This window comes from Arachis stenosperma, chromosome 6 (genome assembly GCF_014773155.1).
Source record: "Arachis stenosperma cultivar V10309 chromosome 6, arast.V10309.gnm1.PFL2, whole genome shotgun sequence".
Lineage (NCBI taxonomy): Eukaryota > Viridiplantae > Streptophyta > Magnoliopsida > Fabales > Fabaceae > Arachis > Arachis stenosperma.
This window is the reverse complement of record NC_080382.1, coordinates 83705148-83718975: the sequence shown is the minus strand read 5'-3', so window position 1 is coordinate 83718975 and position 13828 is coordinate 83705148. Positions and strand designations below refer to the sequence as shown.

The window sequence follows — 13828 nt, the reverse complement described above, 5'->3', positions numbered from 1 at the left end:
TCTGAATGGAGCATCATAGGTATCTTCTATGATGGTCTGTCTGAACTGTCCAAGATGTCATTGGACAGCTCTGCTGGAGGATATCTTCATCTGAAGAAGACGCCTGCAGAAGCTCAAGAGCTCATTGAAATCGTTGCAAATAACCAATTCATGTACACTTCTGAAAGGAATCCTGTGAACAATGGGACGAATCAGGAGAAAGGAGTTCTTGAGATTGATACTCTGAATGCCATATTGGCTCAGAACAAAATATTGACTCAGCAAGTCAATATGATTTCTCAAAGTCTGTCTGGAATGCAAGCTGCACCAGGCAGTACTAAGGACGCTTCATCTGAAGAAGAAGCTTGTGATCCTGAGAACCCTTCAATGGAAGAGGTGAATTACATGGGAGAACCCTATGGAAACACCTATAATCTTTCATGGAGAAATCATCCAAATCTCTCGTGGAAGGATCAACAGAGACCTCAACAAGGTTTCAACAACAATAATGGTGGAAGAAATAGGTTTAGCAATGGCAAGCCTTTTCCATCATCTTCTCAGCAACAGACAGAGGATTCTAAGCAGAGCCACTCTAACTTAGCAACCATGGTCTCTGATCTAATCAAAACCACTCAAAGTTTCATGATTAAAACAAGGTCCTCCATTAGAAACTTGGAGGCATAAGTGGGTCAGCTGAGTAAGAAAGTTACTGAACTCCCTCCTAGTACTCTTCCAAGCAATACAGAAGAGAATCCAAAAGGAGAATGCAAGGCCATTAACATGACCCACATGGCCGAACTTAGAGAGGAGGAAGAGGCAGTGATCGCCACTGAGGAAGACCTCAATGGATGTCCACTGGCCTCCAATGAATTCCTTAATGAGGAACCGTGGGAATCTGAGGCTCATAATGAGAGCATAGAGATTCCATTGGATTTACTTCTGCCATTCATGAGCTCTGATGAGAATTCTTCCTCTGAAGAGGACGAAGATGTCACTGAAGAGAAAGTTGCTAAGTACCTTGGAGCAATCATGAAGCTAAATGACAAGTTATTTGGTAATGAGACTTGGGAGGATAAACCACCTTTGCTCACCAAAGAACTAGATGACTTGACTAGGCAGAGATTACCTCAAAAGACACAGGACCCTGGGAAGTTTTCAATACCTTGTACCATAGGCACCATGACCTTTAAGAAGGCTCTGTGTGACTTAGGGTCAAGTATAAACCTCATGCCTCTCTCTGTAATGGAGAAGCTAGGGATCTTTGAGGTGCAAGCTGCAAGAATCTCACTAGAGATGGCAGATAATTAAAGAAAACAAGCTTATGGACTTGTAGAGGATATTCTGGTAAAGGTTGAAGACCAGTACATCCCTGCTGATTTTATAGTCTTAGAGACTGGGAAGTGCATGGATGAATCCATCATCCTTGGCAGACCCTTCCTAGCCACAGCAAAGGCTGTGATTGATGTAGACAGAGGAGAATTGATCATTCAAGTGAATGAAGAATCCTTTGTGTTTAAGGCTCAAGGATATCCCTCTGTCACCATAGAGAGGAAGCATGAAGAGCTTCTCTCAAAATAGAGTCAAACAGAGCCCCCACAGTCAAACTCTAAGTTTGGTGTTGGGAGGCCACAACCAAATTCTAAGTTTGGTGTTGAACCCCCACATTCAAACTCTAAGTTTGGTGTTGGGAGGTTCCAACATTGCTCTGAGTATCTGTGAGGCTCCATGAGAGCCCTCTGTCAAGCTACTGACATTAAAGAAGCGCTTGTTGGGAGGTAACCCAATGTTATATTTAATCTATTTTCCTTTGTTATTTCATGTTTTTTGTAGTTTGATGATCATGGAAAGTCAAAAAATCAATTGAAAAAGCAAAAAGAAAATGAAAAACAGAAAGAAAAAAATAGCACACCCTGGAGGAAGATCTTGCTGGCGTTTAAACGCCAGTAAGGGTAGCAAATGGGCGTTTAAAGCCCAGTCTGGCACCATTCTGGGCGTTTAACGCCAGAAAGGGGCACCAGACTGGCGTTAAACGCCAGGAAAGGGCAAGAAGCTGGCTTAAAACGCCAGAAATGGGCACTAGCCCGGCGTTTAACGCCAGAATTGGCATAAAGAGCATTTTTGCTCGTGACTTGGTGCAGGGATGAATTTTCCTTGACACCTCAGGATTTGTGGACCCCACAGGATTCCCACCTACCCCAACACCCTCTCTCTTCTTCTTCACCCATTCACCAATCACCTCAACCACTCTTCCCCAAAAACCCCTCACCTATCAAATCCCACTATTCTCTTCACCACTCACATCCATCCTTTATAAAACCCACACCTACCTTACCATTCAAATTCAAACCACTTTCCCTCCCAAACCCACCCATAATGGCCGAACCATACACCCCCTCTCCACTCCTATATAAACCTATCTTCACCTCTTCATTCTCACACATCCTAAACATTACTTCTCCCCCTTGGCCGAACCACAAAGCTATCTCCATCTCCTCTATTTCTTCTTCTTCTACTCTCTTCTTTCTTCTTTTGCTCGAGGACGAGCAAAACTTCTAAGTTTGGTGTGGTAAAAGCATTGCTTTTTGTTTTTCCATAACCATTTATGGCACCTAAGGCCGGAGAAACCTCTAGAAAGAGGAAAGGGAAGGCAAAAGCTTCCACCTCCGAGTCATGGAAGATGGAGAGATTCATCTCAAGGGTGCATCAAGACCACTTCTATGAAGTTGTGGCCATGAAGAAGGTGATCCCCGAGGTCCCTTTCAAACTCAAAAAGAGTGAATATCCGGAGATCCGACATGAGATTCGAAGAAGAGGTTGGGAAGTTCTTACCAACCCCATTCAACAAGTCGGAATATTAATGGTTCAAGAGTTCTATGCCAATGCATGGATCACCAAGAATCATGATCAAAGTGTGAACCCGGACCCAAAGAATTGGCTTACAATGGTGCGGGGGAAATACTTAGATTTTAGTCCGGAAAATGTAAGGTTGGCATTCAACTTGCCCATGATGCAAGGAGATGAACACCCTTACACTAGAAGGGTCAACTTTGATCAAAGGTTGGACCAAGTCCTTATAGCCATTTGTGAAGAGGGCGCTCAATGGAAGAGAGATTCAAGAGGGAAGCCGGTTCAACTGAGAAGGCATGACCTCAAGCCCGTGGCTAGGGGATGGTTGGAGTTTATCCAACGCTCACTCATTCCCACTAGCAACCGGTCCGAAGTTACTATAGATCGGGCTATCATGATTCATAACATCATGATTGGAGAGGAAGTAGAAGTTCATGAGGTCATATCCCAAGAACTTTATAAGGTGGCGGACAAGTCCTCTACCTTGGCAAGGTTAGCCTTCCCTCATCTCATTTGTCACCTCTGTTATTCGGTTGGAGTTGACATCGAGGGAGACATCCTCATTGATGAGGACAAGCCCATCACTAAGAAAAAGGATGGAGCAAACAAGAGATCCCACTCATCATGAAATCCCTGAGATACCTCAAGGGATGCACTTTCCTCCACAAAACTATTGGGAGCAAATCAACACCTCCCTAGGAGAATTGAGTTCCAACATGGGACAACTAAGGGTGGAGCACCAAGAACATTCCATCCTCCTCCATGAAATTAGAGAAGATCAAAGAATCATGAGAGAGGAGCAACAAAGGCAAGGAAGAGACATTCAGGAGCTCAAACACTCCATAAGATCTTCAAAAGGAAGAACAAGCCGCCATCACTAAGGTGGACCCGTTCTTTAATTTCCTTGTTCTTTATTTTCTTGTTTTTCGAATTTTCATGCTTATGTTTATCTATGTTTGTGTTTTATGATCATTAGTGTCTTAGTGTCTATGCCTTAAAGTTATAAATGTCCTATGAATCCATCACCTTTCTTAAATAAAAAATGTTCTTAATTGAAAAAGAGAAGAATTGCATGAATTCTGAATTTTATAACAGATTAATTATTTTGATGTGGTGGCAATACTTTTGTTTTCTGAATGTATGCTTAAACAGTGCATATGTCTTTTGAATTTGTTGTTCATGAATGTTGGCTCTTGAAAGAATGATGAAAAAGGAGACATGTTACTGAGGATCTGAAAAATCATAAAAATGATTCTTGAAGCAAGAAAAAGCAGTGAATACAAAAAAAAAGAAAAAAAAGAGAGAAAAGAGAGAAAAACGAAAAAAAAAGAAAAAAAAGAAATAAAAAGAAAAAAAATAAAATTGTGATCTAAGGCAAAAAGAGTGTGCTTAAGAACCCTGGGCACCTCTAATTGGGGACTCTAGCAAAGCTGAGTCACAATCTGCATAAAATAAAGATAGAGATACTTATGTAATTCATTGGTGGGAATTTCAGACAAGCGCATGAAAATACTGTGTTCCTTATGAATCTCTGCTTTCCTACTACTTTCATCCAATCATTCTTACTCATTTCCATGGCAAGCTGTATGTTGGGGGATCACCATTGTCAATGGCTACCGTTCATCCTCTCAGTGAAAATGGTCCAAGTGTGCTGTCACCGCACGACTAATCATCTATCAGTTCTCGATCATGTTGGAATAGAATCCAGTGATTCTTCTGTGTCTGTCACTACGCCCAACACTCGTGAGTTTGAAGCTCGTCACAGTCATCCCATCTCAGATCCTACTCGGCAAGCCGCATTAATCTGAAACATTCATCGTCCGATTATAAAGCTACAAATCGACAGAAAGTGAAAGACAAATTCACTATGCGATCACGATAAAGACCAAAAATGAAAACCAAATTCATTAAAAGGTCGACCAAACGAGGGTTAAAACCCAATCTCTATGAAATCAGCAAAGATGAAAAACAGAATAATGCAAGAAGTTATAGAAAGTGATCCATAGAAAGGACCTGACGAGGTCCTAATAAAATGGATTGCTATAAAATAACTTAAAGGCTGACCGACGTAAAAGTCGGACGAGTCGCTAAAATCGAAGTTATAAGTAAAGCCCTGGAAAGAAGTCTGGCCGACCCTATAAAAGAGGATTACTATAACTTAGAAGAGCCCGACATGATGAAGTCGGACTCCCACAAAACAAGTTATAAAAGTAATCCCTGAAAGAGACCTGAACAAGGTCCAAGAAAGAGGATTACAAAAATAACTTAAAAGAGCCCGACATGATGAAGTTGGACTCCCACAAAATAAGTTATAAAAGTAATCCCTGAAAGAGACCTGAACAAGGTCCAAGAAAGAGGATTACAAAAATAACTTAGAAGAGCCCGACATGATGAAGTCGGACTCCCACAAAACAAGCTATAAAAGTAATCCCTGAAAGAGACCTGAACAAGGTCCAAGAAAGAGGATTATGAAAATAACTTAGAAGAGCCCGACATGATGAAGTAGGACTCCCACAAAAAAAGTTATAAAGGTAATCCCTGAAAGAGACCTGAACAAGGTCCAAGAAAGAGGATTACAAAAATAACTTAGAAGAGCCCGACATGATGAAGTCGGACTCCCGCAAAACAAGTTATAAAAGTAATCCCTGAAAGAGACCTGAACAAGGTCCAAGAAAGAGGATTACAAAAATAACTTAGAAGAACCCGACATGATGAAGTCGGACTCCCACAAAACAAGTTATAAAAGTAATCCCTGAAAGAGACCTGAACAAGGTCCAAGAAAGAGGATTACAAAAATAACTTAGAAGAACCCGACATGATGAAGTCAGACTCCCACAAACGAGTTATAAAAGTAATCCCTGAAAGAGACCTGAACAAGGTCCAAGAAAGAGGATTACAAAAATAACTTAGAAGGGCCCGACGTGATGAAGTGGGCCCAAAGTACCAAGTTATAAAAGTAATCCCTGAAAGAGACCTGAACAAGGTCAAAGAAAGAGGATTACAAAAATAACTTAGAAGGACCTGACGTGATAAAGCCAGCCCAAAACATAAAGCTACAAAAGTAACCCCTGAAAGAAACCTAGATGAGGTCCAAAAAGAGGGTTACAAATAACAACTCGGACAAAAATTGACCTGACGAAATCAACAACCACAGCGTAGTTCCTTACTAAGACCTGAACAAAGTTCGAACAAAATAGATTGCCGAAAATAACATCAGGCAAAGGAATCAAGCCAATCAGGTCGGACAAAATTCCAACACTCCAAAGCCTACAAAGGTACCAAAATAAGTGCAGACGGACATGACATAAAAACACAGAGTTATAATAGTAGCAAGCTTCAAAGGCCACCAAAGGTCAGCCCAAAAAGCCTGAAAACCATTTTGTTTTTCAAGATAAAGTTGCTAAACAAGCAACTAAGAAAGTGTCAACAGCAAAATACCATTTACAAAAGTGAAGGTTCAAAAGCCCACAAGTCGGGCTAATTACACACAATACCAAGAATAATTAAAGAGGATCCAGAGGCTTCCCAGTAGCGGCATCAACATGGGGCGAAGGAGGGCGCGTTTGTAAATGCACAGCATCCACGGTCCCATCCTCTCGATTCAAGATCTGACAGTCAGGTTCTGACTCAATTCTGGCTGCAGGAGCTGAAGAAGTCAGCACGACAGAAGCCTTGGTGGCAGGCGCAGGAGGAGGCTCAGCATCATTATCATCAGGGTCGTCAGGGACAATCTGACCATCCCTCAGAACTTTGCCAAGACTAAAGAGAGTAAGGGCAAGCTCGGGTGCAAAAACTCGTACCTGCTCCTTTAAGTTCTCATAAGCAGCCGTCATGCTGCCCACGAGGTGACCCTGGAGCTCGGTATAATCATCCCGGGCAGTTTCCAATTCACCACAGAGACGCACCACCTCTCTGTAAGCCGAAACATAGCTCTCCTTGTGCTTTAGAGCAGTGTCTTCGGCCAACTTCACAGAAGCTGCCAAAGCCACTGAACTAACTTTTTCACCCTCTAATTCTTCTTCCACCTGTGCCGACTTTACCTCCAGCTCCTCCTTCAAACCTTTTATCCTATTAAACTCCGACTTAGCCTCCATCATGAAAGATTTGGTAGCATGGACCGGGATACCCTGAGCAGTTCGAAAAAGAGCCGCACCCATATGAGCCATCTTCACACTACTTTTAGTTATGAACTCCAGGTGATGAAAAATGGACACACCATCCATTGAAAGACCTCTATAGAGGGCAATTTGCTGGTCAACAAACTCAACAGCATCAAAATCAGGGGCATCAAGGTTAAAAGGCTCAGGCATTTTTTGCTTTTTCAGAGGAGGAGCGTCAGAAGCAACAGCTGAAGTTTGCGGAGGGTCAACCAGACGAACCCAGGGAGTAGGAATCATCCTCCTCGGCCCGGGTGAACTCGGCACAGACGGCTTCACCCAAACTTGAGAAGACCCATCTCCGGCCGCCTTAGCCAATATGTTTTGAGCAGCAGCAGCCTTCTCGCCTTTTTGAAGGCCTTCATGGAGTCATTATTTTTTGACATCTCTGAAAAAGTCAGACTGTACCCAACACAGTTCGGACCAGGGAAGGGTCCCCTAGAAACTTTTTGGTATCAAGATGGGGGGGTTCCCCCCATAGGTCCTCTAGAACAATCACGAAAGCCCGCTCAACCTCGTCAAGCATCTCCCAGGTATATCGAGATACTGTCGCATCCTTTTGGCATTCCAGAGGAAACGCAGGCTCGTCATTTTCATCGAGAAAAAAGGGGCGAGCCCCCTCAACAGCTCGAACCTTAAAGAAATAGTTCTTAAAATCCTTAAAGGATTCATCATACATGGCAAAAACTTTATGCCCTTAAGCAGATCTAAAAGAAACCCAAGAAGCTTTCTTTTTGGAAGAAGCCCTAGGCTTGGCCGAAACAAAGAGATAAAGAAAAAGAGTCTGAGAAGGTTTGATGCCTAATTCATGATAAAGCAACTGAAAAATCTTGACAAAGCCCCAGGAATTCGGATGAAGCTGGGATGGGGCAACGTTACACGACCACAACAAATCAGTCTCAAAAGCAGTAAAAGGAAAAGTAATGTTTAATTGGCTAAAGAAATATTCATAGGCATAAAAGAAAGGATGCTCCCCCTTGACTGATGTCGGAAAGCAAACCCTCTCATCATAATCAGGCGCTACAAGCTCATAATCCCTCTCTTGGGCACCGCTACCACAAACCCTATGATGTTTTCTCAACTCTACACAAAACTCGACATTCACCACCGAAACACACATTAAGACAAGGGAGTCCAACCAGTCGGACATCCCCTCAGGAACTTTAGAAGACGTCTCTACAATATTTTTGTGAGAAGACATGGCCAACTAGTCCTACAATCAAAGAAAAGATGGATTACTAAAACTACTCGAAGTACTAATCAAACATCTCGGCAAGTTAGTGAAGAGCATCTTGGCCATAAATGGATACAACTCAACGATAAAAATATGCAAATAAATAAATCAGACATATCAAACGAACAAAAGGAAACCCCGGAACTTATGCCAAAAGATCCATGGGCATCCTTTGGAGGCAGCAAAGGAATGAGGAGGTAGAAAAATTTTCAAGTCTACATCCTGGCATCTCTCAAACGGAAAAAACCCTCCTTCAAACCATAATATTTTCAAAATCATAAAAACATCATCATTTACCCAACATTCTATCAGCAAGTGGAATTGTCAAGCATCAAAGCATGCCAAGTAGAAAATGATCAAAATGCAACCTTCTTCAGAATCAAGCAAAGTTCGCGTCAAATCAGAAGGCACAATCAGGAGCAGTAACAAAAACTCAAAGCACTAAGAGCAGCAACTATCAAAAAAGAACGGCGAAAGATCAGGCAAATTAAGGAAGCCCAAAAATAGCGCACATTGCAGAAACAATCAGACACAAGCAAGCAAAAGAAGATTTAAACATTCTGAAAATAAAAGATCGAGACTTTCTCAAAAAGGATGTGAAACAACGAAGGAAGTAAAAAAGCAGAAAGAAGAACCAACCTAGAAAAACCGAAAACTTCAACAAAATTGGAAGGAAGAAGTGGAGTCAGAGAGTCGCCCTCTCACAAACAAAGGAAAGCACAGAACAATTACCGAAGCAGCGTCACAGGAAGAAAAACAAAAACTGCAAACCTCAAGCAAGAACGGAAATAAAGAAAGAAAAGGGAAGTTACGGAGAAGAGAAACCATTTTTCTGAAGAAGCGAAATTCAAAAAAGGGAAGACTAAAAGAGAAACGGCGCAATTAAAAAACAATTAATGAGGGGATTAAACCCTCGCTTGTTCCCAAGGCCAAAAGCGCTAATGTAAAAGTGCGCCTTTAAAAGAAAGCAAACATTCTGCATTCAAAGGAGAACTCTACCAAGAAAGAAATTGACAAAATGCTCGAGTTCGGCTTCACTAGAGAAGGATCGAAGTCTTAAAGACTCGACCTCAAAAACCGAGCTCAAGCAGGGGCACTGTTCATACCCTAGGTCGAGCTGTCAGACCTGGGATATTCTACAGACAAAGAGACCGACCTCTGTAGGTCAGGACAACCCGACCACTTCTCAAAGAGCTCGGCCAAGTCACCAGGAAAGCCCAAAAGAAGGGCCCTAGTGGAGGACTGCACACCTAAGCCCAAGGCAGTCCAAAGCCTATAGGGAGAAGGATGGTTCCCTCGAAGATAAGATAAGATAACTAACTTATCTTATCTAAGAAGGTTATTCCACGCAATTATAAATATGCTGGAGCACCCAGGTATAACTCATACTCTGATCCTACAAAAACCTGCTTAATACCCTTGCTAACTTAAGCATGGAGTCCCTTGCAGGTACCACCACCCTTCGGTGACGAAGGATCAGCACCATCGCTCCGTTCGACAAGTCGGACACGACAGCTCCGACCGGTACAGAAGATCTCGTCCAAGATCGACCTACAGTTTCAGGTAACCCTCGGAACATAAGCCATGTCTAATTCTTGGACCGGAGCTTTAGACTAACATTGCATGATTCCTGAAATTCTCATTAAGAATTTTGAATTCCTTATTTTCTTTTTTCCAAAATACTTTCGAAAAAAAATACAAAAAACAAAAAAATTTATAAAATCATAAAAACCAAAAATTTTATGTTTCTTGTTTGAGTCTAGTGTCACATTCTAAGTTTGGTGTCAATTGCATGTTTTTAATAATCATTGCTTTTTTCGAAAACTCATGCATTGTGTTCTTCATGATCTTCAAAGTTGTTCTTGATGATCTTCTTTGTTTGATCTTGTGATTTTCTTGTTTTGCATTATATGTTATTTTTCATATGCATTTTTAAATTGTTAGTGTCTCTAGTATAAAAATTTCTAAGTTTGGTGTCTTGCATATCTTCTCTCTCTTAAAAAAATTTTCAAAAATGTGTTCTTGATGTTCATCATGTTCTTCAACGTGTTATTGGTGTTCATCTTGGCATTCAAAGCATTCTTGCATACATTATCTGTTCTGATCTTAATTTTTCATGCTCTATTTCAATTGATGTTTTTCTCTCTCCTCATCAAAAAATTTCAAAAATATATCTTTTCAAGTGAATAGTACAGAAAAATAAAGATTCAGAACATACAGCAGAGGAATCACAGAGAAAAAGTTGGGCATTCAAAACGCCCAGTAAAAAAGGATTTCTGGCGTTTAAACGCCAGCCTGGGTACCTAGCTGGGTGTTTAACGCATAAGGAGGTAGCCAAATGGGCGTTAAATACCATAATGGATACCATTCTGGGCGTTTAAAGCCAGCATAGCACCAAGGAGGTGATTTTGTTTTCAATTCAAATCTTTTTCAAATTTTCAAGTTGTAAAACTAATGTTTCAAAATCTTATCTTTTTCATATCCTCTCTTATCAATTATATCCTTTTCAAAATCAAATCTTTTTAATTTCTTTTTCAATCATATCTTCTCAATCACATCTTTTTTAAAATAATTTTCAATCATATCTTTTTTATTGCTAATTTCAAAATCTTTTTCAAAATCACCTAACCACTTTCTCACTCTCAATTTTCAAAAACCATCAACCACTTTTTCAAAATTCTTTTTAATTATTTTAAACTTTTAGTTTTTAGTTTTATTTAAAAATTTGTTTTCAAAAATCCCCCCTCACGTCCTTCTATTTAAGGACTAACACTTCTCCTCAATTAGCAATTCGGACTCTATCATTCTTTATATGTTCGAAATCTTCTCTATCTACCTCATCCCTCTATTCCTATTTACCTCTGACACCTCAAGGAATCTCTATACTATGACATAGAGGATTCTATACTTTCTTGTTCTCTTCTCTTTCATATGAGAAGGAACAAGGACAAAGGCATTCTTGTTGAAGCTGATCCTGAACCTGAAAGGACCTTGAAGAAGAAGCTAAGAGCAGCTAAAGCACAACACTCTGAAGAGGACCTGGCAGAAAATTTTTGAAAAGGAAGCAAACAAAACAGCCATGGCCGAACCCAACAACAACAATGCAAGGAAGGTGCTTGGTGACTTTACTGCACCAACTCCTGACTTCTATGGGAGAAGCATCTCTATTCCTGCCATTGGAAGCAAACAACTTTGAGCTTAAGCCTCAATTAGTTTCTCTGATGCAACAGAATTGCAAGTTTCATGGACTTCCATTAGAAGATCCTCATCAGTTCTTGGCTGATTTTTTGCAAATCTGTGACACTGATAAGACCAATGGAGTTGATCCCGAGGTCTACAAACTTATGCTTTTCCTTTATGCTGTAAGAGACAGAGCTAGTATATGGTTGAACTCACAACCTAGAGACAGCCTGAACTCTTGGAAAAAGTTGGTCAATGCCTTCTTAGCTAAATTCTTTCCACCTCAAAAGATGAGTAAGCTTAGAGTGGAAGTTCAAACCTTCAAACAGAAGGAAGGTGAATCCTTCTATGAAGCTTGGAAAAGATACAAGCAATTGATCTGAAGGTGTCCTTTTGACATGCTTTCAGAATGGAGCATCATAGGTATCTTCTATGATGGTCTGTCTGAGTTATCCAAGATGTCATTGGACCATTCTGCATGCGGATCTATTTATCTAAAGAAAACGCCTGCAGAAGCCCAGGAACTCATTGAAATGGTTGCAAATAACCAGTTCATGTACACTTCTGAAAGAAATCATGTGAACAATGGGACAACACAGAAGAAAGGAGTTCTTGAGATTGATACTCTGAATGCCATATTGGCTCAGAACAATTTATTGACTCAGCAAGTCAATATGATTTCTCAGAATCTGACTGGATTACAAGCTGCATCAAGCAGTAATAAAGAACCATCTTCTGAAGAAGAAGCTTATGATCCTAAGAACCCTGCAATAGAAGAGGTGAATTACATGGGAGAACCCTATGGAAACACCTATAATCCTTCATGGATAAATCATCCAAATCTCTTATGGAAGGACCAACAGAAGCCTCAACAAGGTTTCAACAACAATAATGGTGGAAGAAATAGGTTTAGCAATAGCAAGCCTTTTTCATCATCTTCTCAGCAACAGACAGAGAACTCTGAGCAGAGTAGTTCTGGCTTAGCAACCATAGTCTCTGATCTATCTAAGACCACACTAAGTTTCATGAATGAAACAAGATCCTCCATTAGAAATTTGGAGGCACAAGTGGGTCAGCTGAGTAAAAATATTACTGAAACTCCTCCTAGCACTCTCCCAAGCAATACAGAAGAAAATCCCAAGAGAGAGGGCAAGGCCATAACCATGACCAACATGGCTGAACCTGGAGAGAGTGAGAAGGAGTTGATCCCAAGGAAATCTGAGGCTTATACAGAGATCATAGAGATTTCATTGAACCTCCTTCTGCCATTCATGAGCTCTGATGAGTATTCTTCCTCTGAAGAGGATGAAGATATTACTGAAGAGCAAGTTGCTAAGTGATGTGTGGAAAACGATCCAACACAAAACTCACCGGCAAGTGTACCGGGTCGCATCAAGTAATAATAACTCACATGAGTGAGGTCGATCCCACAGGGATTGAAGGATTGAGCAATTTTAGTTTAGTGGTTGATTTAGTCAAGCGGATCAAGTATTGGTTGAGTGATTTGTGTTTAACAGGAAGTAAATGACATTAAATGTAAAGGGGGAAGGGAAAATTTCAGTAAATTATAAAGCAAAAAAGTAAACTTGCAAAATCTTAAAGAACAAGAATGTAAATGACTGAAACTTAAAGTGCAAGAAATGTAAATTGCAGTAACTTAAATGGCAAGAAATATAAATTGCTTGAATGTAAAAGGGGTTTGAGGACTGGGATTGCAGAATCTAAACCAAGAGAAAGTAGATGGCAACAATTAAGAGAGCAAAAATTGAATCAGAAGCAATAAGCATTCAAACAGAAAGGAAATAAGGTGCAGCAGAGGTTCACAGAAGAACCCAAGTGAATTTTGATCTCAGGACTCAAGGGCTTAGGTAGCAGAGCCTAAAACCCAATTTCCTTCCCAGATCCGAGTTATCTAAGCAATTGACAGAAAATTAAAGAAGAAGCAATAGAAGAACAGAAATTAAATTGAATTATGCAGAAAACAAATTGAAAAGAGTTTGAATGGGAATTGAGACAGAATTTCCTCAATTTCACACACCCAAGACTCAGAAACAGAAGATTAGAAGTGCTCAGGCAAGAATGAGGAAGAAGAGAGATCAATTCTCTTCCCCAATTCTCAGAATTCTCAGTAAAGTTCCCAAAAAGCTCAAAATAAAAGTGAAAATTCAAAGCTCAAAGTAAAAGTGCCAAATTCAAAAGCTAAGCAAAAGGTCCTAATTACATCAAACTAACTCCTATTTATACACTTTCTATTCTTGGATTTTTGGATTTGGATGGGCTTTTGAATTGGTGAAGAAATGAATTAAAATGGGATTTTAATTTGAATTTTCGGCCCATGAGAAGTTGCTCCCAGGAGGCTGCCCTGCCCTTGTGGAGGGCAGGGCAGAAAATTGATGCATGGTGCGGACGTGTGGTGCGGCGTGGTGCGAGC

At 40.6% G+C, this 13828-nt stretch overlaps 1 non-coding gene across 1 annotated transcript; it reads right to left on the bottom strand.

Moving 5' to 3' along the window:
• Positions 1–11693: 11693 nt before the first annotated feature.
• On the bottom strand, positions 11694–11801 carry LOC130938050 (small nucleolar RNA R71). The gene has a single exon (XR_009069232.1). It is a non-coding gene; the product is annotated as a small nucleolar RNA R71 (small nucleolar RNA).
• Between the last annotated feature and the right edge of the window lie 2027 nt (positions 11802–13828).